Genomic DNA, 10,083 nt, shown 5'->3' on the forward strand with positions numbered 1-10,083 from the left:
GTGCGCACCAGGGCGCGCAACCCAGCCGAGGTGCCCACCCCGGCGAAGGTGCACGCGAGGTGCGCACCCGGGGCAAACCGGGCTCCGACTTCGTGCACGCCATGGTGCCCACCGCGGCGAAGGTGCACGCGAGGTGCGCACCCGGGGCAAACCGGGCTCCGACTTCGTGCACGCCGCACCTTGGAGCACACTTCGGAGCGCTCCTTGGTGCGCACCATGGTGCCCACCAGGGCGCGCAACCCCGCCGAAGGTGCACGCGAGGTGCGCACCCGGGGCAAACCGGGCTCCGACTTCGTGCACGCCGCACCTTGGAGCACACTTCGGAGCGCTCCTTGGTGCGCACCATGGTGCCCACCAGGGCGCGCAACCCCGCCGAAGGTGCACGCGAGGTGCGCACCCGGGGCAAACCGGGCTCCGACTTCGTGCACGCCATGGTGCGCACCGCGGCGAAGGTGCGCACCCGGGGCAAACCGGGCTCCGACTTCGTGCACGCCGCACCTTGGAGCACACTTCGGAGCGCTCCTTGGTGCGCACCAGGGCGCGCAACCCAGCCGAGGTGCCCACCCCGGCGAAGGTGCACGCGAGGTGCGTACCCGGGGCAAACCGGGCTCCGACTTCGTGCACGCCGCACCTTGGAGCACACTTCGGAGCGCTCCTTGGTGCGCACCATGGTGCCCACCAGGCCGCGCAACCCAGCCAAGGTGTGCGCACCAAGGTGCACGCGAGGTGCGCACCCGGGGCAAACCGGGGTCCGACTTCGTGCACGCCGCACCTTGGAGCACACATCGGGGCGCTCCCGGGTTCGCACCGGCGTTGCGCACCGTGGTGGGCACCTCGGAGCACACCAAGGTGGGCAGCGAGGTGCGCACCTTTGATGCGATGCCTTCACTAATTTCCATAAAAGGCAAAAAAAAAACGAGATTTTAAAATTTCCGTTTTGAAAGATAGTGAGAAAAAGGGAATGCTGGTGCCATCTTGAGCCCGCCCTGGTGCGCAGCCCAGCCAAGGTGTGCGCACCAAGGTGCCCACCCTGGCGAAGGTGCGCGCCCGGGCAATTAACCCAACTTCCAACTTCGCGCGCGCCAGGGTGGGAGCGCACCCAACAACCGGGCCTGGGAAGAGCCAATGCGAGAAACCCCACCAAACGCTCTGACAAAAAAAGAGGGGGCGCTCCAGTAACCCCGCTTCGGAGCGCACCCTGGGCAAACCCAGCCAAGGTGCCCACCCCGGCCAAGGTGCAGGCGAGGTGCGCACCCGGGGCAAACCGGGCTCCGACAACGTGCACGCCGCACCTTGGAGCACACTTCGTAGCGCTCCCGGGTGCGCACCTCAGAGCACACCAAGGTGGGCAGCGAGGTGCGCACCTTTGATGCGCTGCCTTCACTAATTTCCAGAAAAGGCAAAAAAAAAAGGAGATTTTAAAATTTCCGTTTTGAAAGATAGTGAAAAAAACGGAACGCGCGTGCCATCTTGAGCCCGCCCTGGTGCGCAGCCCAGGTAAGGTGCCCACCCTGGCAAAGGTGCGCACCCGGGCAATTAACCCTACTTCCGACTTCGTGCGCGCCAGGGTGGCAACCGGGCCTCGGAAGAGCCAATGCGAGAAACCCCACCAAACGCTCCGACAAAAAAAGAGGCGGCGCTCCAATAACCCCGCTTCGGAGCGCAGCCGGGGCAAACCCAGCCAAGGTGCCCACCCCGACGAAGGTGCACGCGAGGTGCGCACCCGGGGCAAACCGGGCTCCGACAACGTGCACGCAGCACCTTGGAGCACACTTCGAAGCACTCCCGGGTGCCCACCGGCGTTGCGCACCGTGGTGGGCAGCGAGGTGCGCACCTTTGATGCGCTGCCTTCACTAATTTCCAGAAAAAGGCAAACAAAAATGAGATTTTAAAATTTCCGTTTTGAAAGATAGTGAAAAAAAAGGAACGCGGGTGCCATCTTGAGCCCGCCCTGGTGCGCAGCCCAGGCAAGGCATGCGCACCAAGGTGCCCACCCGAGGTGCACACGCGGGGCAAACCGGGCTCCGACTTCGTGCAGGCCGCACCTTGGAGCACACTTCGGAGCGCTCCTTGGTGCGCACCATGGTGCCCACCAGGGCGCGCAACCCAGCCAAGGTCTGCACACCAAGGTGCCCACCCCGGCGAAGGTGCACGCGAGGTGCGCACCCGGGGCAAACCGGGCTCCGACTTCGTGCACGCCATGGTGCCCACCGCGGCGAAGGTGCACGCGAGGTGCGCACCCGGGGCAAACCGGGCTCCGACTTCGTGCACGCCGCACCTTGGAGCACACTTCGGAGCGCTCCTTGGTGCGCACCATGGTGCCCACCAGGGCGCGCAACCCAGCCAAGGTGTGCGCACCAAGGTGCACGCGAGGTGCGCACCCGGGGCAAACCGGGGTCCGACTTCGTGCACGCCGCACCTTGGAGCACACATCGGAGCGCTCCCAGGTTCGCACCAGCGTTGCGCACCTTTGATGCGCTGCCTTCACTAATTTCCAGAAAAGGCAAAAAAAAATGATATTTTAAAATTTCCGTTCTGAAAGATAGTGAAAAAAACGGAACGCGGGTGCCATCTTGAGCCCTTCCTGGTGCGCAGCCCAGGCAAGTTGTGCGCACCAAGGTGCCCACCCTGGCGGAGGTGCGCGCCCGGGGCAAACCGGGCTCCGACTTCGTGCACTGCATGGTGCCCACCAAGGCGCGCAACCCAGCCAAGGTGCCCACCGCAGCGAAGGTGCACGCGAGGTGCACACCCGGGGCAAACCGGGCTCCGACTTCGTGCACGCCGCACCTTGGAGCACACTTCAGAGCGCTCCTTGGTGCGCACCAGGGCGCGCAACCCAGCCGAGGTGCCCACCCCGGCGAAGGTGCACGCGAGGTGCGCACCCGGGGCAAACCGGGCTCCGACTTCGTGCACGCCATGGTGCCCACCGCGGCGAAGGTGCGCACCCGGGGCAAACCGGGCTCCGACTTCGTGCACGCCGCACCTTGGAGCACACTTCGGAGCGCTCCTTGGTGCGCACCATGGTGCCCACCAGGCCGCGCAACCCAGCCAAGGTGTGCGCACCAAGGTGCACGCGAGGTGCGCACCCGGGGCAAACCGGGGTCCGACTTCGTGCACGCCGCACCTTGGAGCACACATCGGGGCGCTCCCGGGTTCGCACCGGCGTTGCGCACCGTGGTGGGCACCTCGGAGCACACCAAGGTGGGCAGCGAGGTGCGCACCTTTGATGCGATGCCTTCACTAATTTCCATAAAAGGCAAAAAAAAAACGAGATTTTAAAATTTCCGTTTTGAAAGATAGTGAGAAAAAGGGAATGCTGGTGCCATCTTGAGCCCGCCCTGGTGCGCAGCCCAGCCAAGGTTTGCGCACCAAGGTGCCCACCCTGGCGAAGGTGCGCGCCCGGGCAATTAACCCAACTTCCAACTTCGCGCGCGCCAGGGTGGGAGCGCACCCAACAACCGGGCCTGGGAAGAGCCAATGCGAGAAACCCCACCAAACTCTCTGACAAAAAAAGAGGGGGCGCTCCAGTAACCCCGCTTCGGAGCGCACCCTGGGCAAACCCAGCCAAGGTGCCCACCCCGGCCAAGGTGCAGGCGAGGTGCGCACCCGGGGCAAACCGGGCTCCGACAACGTGCACGCCGCACCTTGGAGCACACTTCGTAGCGCTCCCGGGTGCGCACCTCAGAGCACACCAAGGTGGGCAGCGAGGTGCGCACCTTTGATGCGCTGCCTTCACTAATTTCCAGAAAAGGCAAAAAAAAAAGGAGATTTTAAAATTTCCGTTTTGAAAGATAGTGAAAAAAACGGAACGCGCGTGCCATCTTGAGCCCGCCCTGGTGCGCAGCCCAGGTAAGGTGCCACCCTGGCAAAGGTGCGCACCCGGGCAATTAACCCTACTTCCGACTTCGTGCGCGCCAGGGTGGCAACCGGGCCTCGGAAGAGCCAATGCGAGAAACCCCACCAAACGCTCCGACAAAAAAAGAGGCGGCGCTCCAATAACCCCGCTTCGGAGCGCAGCCGGGGCAAACCAAGCCAAGGTGCCCACCCCGACGAAGGTGCACGCGAGGTGCGCACCCGGGGCAAACCGGGCTCCGACAACGTGCACGCAGCACCTTGGAGCACACTTCGAAGCACTCCCGGGTGCCCACCGGCGTTGCGCACCGTGGTGGGCAGCGAGGTGCGCACCTTTGATGCGCTGCCTTCACTAATTTCCAGAAAAAGGCAAAAAAAAATGAGATTTTAAAATTTCCGTTTTGAAAGATAGTGAAAAAAAAGGAACGCGGGTGCCATCTTGAGCCCGCCCTGGTGCGCAGCCCAGGCAAGGCATGCACACCAAGGTGCCCACCCGAGGTGCACACCCGGGGCAAACCGGGCTCCGACTTCGTGCAGGCCGCACCTTGGAGCACACTTCGGAGCGCTCCTTGGTGCGCACCATGGTGCCCACCAGGGCGCACCCGGGGCAAACCGGGCTCCGACTTCGTGCACGCCGCACCTTGGAGCACACATCGGAGCGCTCCCAGGTTCGCACCAGCGTTGCGCACCTTTGATGCGCTGCCTTCACTAATTTCCAGAAAAGGCAAAAAAAAATGATATTTTAAAATTTCCGTTCTGAAAGATAGTGAAAAAAACGGAACGCGGGTGCCATCTTGAGCCCTTCCTGGTGCGCAGCCCAGGCAAGTTGTGCGCACCAAGGTGCCCACCCTGGCGGAGGTGCGCGCCCGGGGCAAACCGGGCTCCGACTTCGTGCACTGCATGGTGCCCACCAAGGCGCGCAACCCAGCCAAGGTGCCCACCGCAGCGAAGGTGCACGCGAGGTGCGCACCCGAGGTGCACACCCGGGGCAAACCGGGCTCCGACTTCGTGCACGCCGCACCTTGGAGCACACTTCAGAGCGCTCCTTGGTACGCACCAGGGCGCGCAACCCAGCCAAGGTGCTCACCCCGGCGAAGGTGCACGCGAGGTGCGCACCCGGGGCAAACCGGGCTCGAACTTCGTGCACGCCGCACCTTGGAGCACACATCGGAGCGCTCCCGGGTTCGCACCAGCATTGCGCACCTTTGATGCGCTGCCTTCACTAATTTCCAGAAAAGGCAAAAAAAAGAAAAAAATGAGATTTTAAAATTTCCGTTTTGAAAGATAGTGAAAAAAACGGAACGCGGGTGCCATCTTGAGCCCGCCCTGGTGTGCAGCCCAGGCAAGTTGTGCGCACCAAGGCACCCACCCTGGCCAAGGTGGGTCACGGGGTGGGTCCTAGGGTGGGTAACGGGGTGGGTACTAAGGTGCGTGCCAAGGTGGGTCATAGGGTGGGTGCCAAGGTGGGCACCAGGGTGGGTGTGCACCAACCCTAGCCAGGGTAGGTCACGGGGTGGTTGTCGGGGTGGGCGTCAAGGAGCCAAGGTGGGTGGCAAGTAGCCAAGTTGCGTGCCAAGGTGGGTGTCGGGGTGGGTGCCAAGGATCCAAGGTGGGTGCCAAGGAACCAAGGTGGGTGTCTGGGTGGGTGCCGAGGTGGGAGCCAGGGTGGGTCCCAAGGTGAGTGCAAAGGTGGGTGCCAGGGTCAAGGTGAGTGCCAATGTGGGTTCCAAGGTGCCAGGGTCAGGGTGAGTGCCAATGTGGGTTCAAAGGTGCTAAGTTGGGTGCGAGGTTGGGTGCGAGGGTGGGTGGGTGCCAAGGTGTGCTAGGTGGAAGCCCGGGTGGGTCGGCATCCCATGGGTGTCGAGTTGGGTGCCTGATGGGTGCTTCTTGTCAAGTTTTAGTCGTCGGGACTCATTTCGAGCCTTAGAGGTCGTTTCTTGTCCGGTTGCCCTGTCTTCGACCTGGGAACCCAATTTTGGTCCTCGGGTCCCATTTTTTTTTGTCTCGCATCCCACTTTTGGCCTGTGGCCTTTTCGGGGTCGATTCTCGTTTTGGGCATCAGAGCATGTTTCTTCTCCTAAAACCCAATATTTGTTTATTAAGTCTCGGAACACATTTTTGTTCTCGTGGACCCATCATGGGTCTTGGAACGCATTTGTGGTCCTTGGGTCCCATTTTGCATCCCGAAACTTGTGTTTTGGTGCTTGATCCCTATTTTGGGTGCCCACCTTGCACCAAGTGCGCACCCGGGGCAAACCGAGCGCCTTGGTGCACCGGGGCAAGATCGAGCGTGCACCCGAGGCGCCCCGAACATGCACCAAGGTGCACTCGGCCCACATGTGAGCGCAGGTCGTTGCGCCCGAGGTGGTGTGTGGGCACCGCGTTGCAGACGGGACACTGCACGCACACGACGCCCCCTCCAGGTGCACGCACGTAGGCCGGGCCGGGTGCACACCCGACGCCCTAGCAAGGTGCGCGCACCCGGGCAGGGCTCACACTTGGCGAACGGGGCGCACTTCGCGAGGGAGGGTGTGCACCTCGACGGGGGTGGGTGGCCGGGGTGGATTCGCACGTGGGTCGCGGTTTGCTAAGTACACACTGCGACAAGCTCATAACGGGTGCGATCATACCAGCGTTAGTGCACCGGATCCCATCAGAACTCCGCAGTTAAGCGCGCTTGGGCCGGAGTAGTACTGGGATGGGTGACCTCCCGGGAAGTCCCGGTGTTGCACCCTTTTTTAGTTTTTCGCCGGGCGTCGCAATGCTATTTGAATAAACCTTTTGCCCGTTTGCGTTCTCGTCGGGGCCGGGCCGGGCCGGGGTGCGCTGCCCGCACTACCGCGCGCGCGGGGGCGACACCGAGCGCGCACCCGAGGCGCCCCGAGCACACAGGCCACGGTGCAACCCGGGCGTTGTGCGCGCACCCCGGTGCGCCCGAGGTGCTGCGCGCGCACCCAGGTGAAATCGGTGTGCACCTCGGCCAGTGCGCGCTCGGTCGAGTCGCGCACGTTGGCCAAGGTGCACGGTGATGTTTCTTACTCTAAGGTTCCGCACCAGACGCCCGGGACAGGTGAGCGAAGCTGGGCGGGGCCGGGTGCGCGGCCGGGGCAGGTGCACGCAGCTGGAGAGAGCTTTGGAGCACACTTCGGAGCGCACCAATGATGCGCTCCATTCAAAAGTTTCCTGAAAAGGCAAAAAAAGTTGAGATTATAGAATTTCCCACTTGAGAGATTGTAAAAAAAAAAAAATTAAAATGAAGGAAACGCGGGTGCCAAGGTGTGCGCAGCCCAGCCAAGGTGTGCGCACCAAGGCGCCCACCCTGGCGAAGGTGCACGCAAGGTGCGCACCCGAGGCAAACCGGACAATTAACCCAACTTTCGACTTCGCGCGCACCTTGGAGCGCACTTCGGAGCGCTCCTTGGTGCGCACCAATCTTGGGCACCTCGGAGTGCACCATGGCGCCCACCAAGGTGCGCACCCGGGGCAAACCGAGCTCCGACTTCGTGCGCACCTTGGAGCGCACGAAAGGTGCGCACCATGGCGCCCACCAAGGTGCGCAGCCCAGCCAAGGCGTGCGCATCAAGGTGCGCACCCTGGCGAAGGTGCGCACCCGGGGCAAACCGAGCTCCGACTTCGTGCGCACCTTGGAGCGCACAAAAGGTGCGCAACCCAGCCAAGGTGTGCGCACCCCGGTCAAACCGAGCTCCGAATCGTGCGCACCAGAGGTGCACGCCATCGTGCGCACCTTGGAGCACACTTCGGAGCCCTCCTTGGTGCGCGCCGATGTTGCGCACCTCGGAGCGCACCCGGGGAAAACAATGCAATTAACCCGACTTTCGACTTCGTGGGCACCTCGGAGCGCTCTCGGGTTCGCACCTCGGAGCACACCGAGGTGCGCACCTTTGATGCGCTGCCTTCACCAATTTCCAGAAAAGGCAAGAAAACATTGAGAAGGTGTGCGCACCGAGGTGCCCACCCTGGCGAAGGTGCACGCGAGGTGCGCACCCGGGGCAAACCGGGCTCCGACTTCGTGCACGCCGCACCTTGGAGCACACTTCGGAGCGCTCCTTGGTGCGCACCAGGGCGCGCAACCCAGCCGAGGTGCCCACCCCGGCGAAGGTGCACGCGAGGTGCGCACCCGGGGCAAACCGGGCTCCGACTTCGTGCACGCCATGGTGCCCACCGCGGCGAAGGTGCACGTGAGGTGCGCACCCGGGGCAAACCGGGCTCCGACTTCGTGCACGCCGCACCTTGGAGCACACTTCGGAGCGCTCCTTGGTGCGCACCATGGTGCCCACCAGGGCGCGCAACCCCGCCGAAGGTGCACGCGAGGTGCGCACCCGGGGCAAACCGGGCTCCGACTTCGTGCACGCCGCACCTTGGAGCACACTTCGGAGCGCTCCTTGGTGCGCACCATGGTGCCCACCAGGGCGCGCAACCCCGCCGAAGGTGCACGCGAGGTGCGCACCCGGGGCAAACCGGGCTCCGACTTCGTGCACGCCATGGTGCGCACCGCGGCGAAGGTGCGCACCCGGGGCAAACCGGGCTCCGACTTCGTGCACGCCACACCTTGGAGCACACTTCGGAGCGCTCCTTGGTGCGCACCAGGGCGCGCAACCCAGCCGAGGTGCCCACCCCGGCGAAGGTGCACGCGAGGTGCGTACCCGGGGCAAACCGGGCTCCGACTTCGTGCACGCCGCACCTTGGAGCACACTTCGGAGCGCTCCTTGGTGCGCACCATGGTGCCCACCAGGCCGCGCAACCCAGCCAAGGTGTGCGCACCAAGGTGCACGCGAGGTGCGCACCCGGGGCAAACCGGGGTCCGACTTCGTGCACGCCGCACCTTGGAGCACACATCGGGGCGCTCCCGGGTTCGCACCGGCGTTGCGCACCGTGGTGGGCACCTCGGAGCACACCAAGGTGGGCAGCGAGGTGCGCACCTTTGATGCGATGCCTTCACTAATTTCCATAAAAGGCAAAAAAAAAACGAGATTTTAAAATTTCCGTTTTGAAAGATAGTGAGAAAAAGGGAATGCTGGTGCCATCTTGAGCCCGCCCTGGTGCGCAGCCCAGCCAAGGTGTGCGCACCAAGGTGCCCACCCTGGCGAAGGTGCGCGCCCGGGCAATTAACCCAACTTCCAACTTCGCGCGCGCCAGGGTGGGAGCGCACCCAACAACCGGGCCTGGGAAGAGCCAATGCGAGAAACCCCACCAAACGCTCTGACAAAAAAAGAGGGGGCGCTCCAGTAACCCCGCTTCGGAGCGCACCCTGGGCAAACCCAGCCAAGGTGCCCACCCCGGCCAAGGTGCAGGCGAGGTGCGCACCCGGGGCAAACCGGGCTCCGACAACGTGCACGCCGCACCTTGGAGCACACTTCGTAGCGCTCCCGGGTGCGCACCTCAGAGCACACCAAGGTGGGCAGCGAGGTGCGCACCTTTGATGCGCTGCCTTCACTAATTTCCAGAAAAGGCAAAAAAAAAAGGAGATTTTAAAATTTCCGTTTTGAAAGATAGTGAAAAAAACGGAACGCGCGTGCCATCTTGAGCCCGCCCTGGTGCGCAGCCCAGGTAAGGTGCCCACCCTGGCAAAGGTGCGCACCCGGGCAATTAACCCTACTTCCGACTTCGTGCGCGCCAGGGTGGCAACCGGGCCTCGGAAGAGCCAATGCGAGAAACCCCACCAAACGCTCCGACAAAAAAAGAGGCGGCGCTCCAATAACCCCGCTTCGGAGCGCAGCCGGGGCAAACCCAGCCAAGGTGCCCACCCCGACGAAGGTGCACGCGAGGTGCGCACCCGGGGCAAACCGGGCTCCGACAACGTGCACGCAGCACCTTGGAGCACACTTCGAAGCACTCCCGGGTGCCCACCGGCGTTGCGCACCGTGGTGGGCAGCGAGGTGCGCACCTTTGATGCGCTGCCTTCACTAATTTCCAGAAAAAGGCAAACAAAAATGAGATTTTAAAATTTCCGTTTTGAAAGATAGTGAAAAAAAAGGAACGCGGGTGCCATCTTGAGCCCGCCCTGGTGCGCAGCCCAGGCAAGGCATGCGCACCAAGGTGCCCACCCGAGGTGCACACGCGGGGCAAACCGGGCTCCGACTTCGTGCAGGCCGCACCTTGGAGCACACTTCGGAGCGCTCCTTGGTGCGCACCATGGTGCCCACCAGGGCGCGCAACCCAGCCAAGGTCTGCACACCAAGGTGCCCACCCCGGCGAAGGTGCACGCGAGGT

General features: G+C 63.2%; 1 non-coding gene across 1 annotated transcript; it reads left to right on the top strand.

Moving 5' to 3' along the window:
- Nucleotides 1-6,468: 6,468 nt before the first annotated feature.
- LOC131866211 (5S ribosomal RNA) lies at nt 6,469-6,587 on the top strand. The gene has a single exon (XR_009364842.1). It is a non-coding gene; the product is annotated as a 5S ribosomal RNA (ribosomal RNA).
- The last annotated feature ends 3,496 nt before the right edge of the window (nt 6,588-10,083 follow it).

The sequence above is a fragment of the Cryptomeria japonica genome, unplaced genomic scaffold (genome assembly GCF_030272615.1).
Source record: "Cryptomeria japonica unplaced genomic scaffold, Sugi_1.0 HiC_scaffold_133, whole genome shotgun sequence".
NCBI classification, from domain to species: domain Eukaryota; kingdom Viridiplantae; phylum Streptophyta; class Pinopsida; order Cupressales; family Cupressaceae; genus Cryptomeria; species Cryptomeria japonica.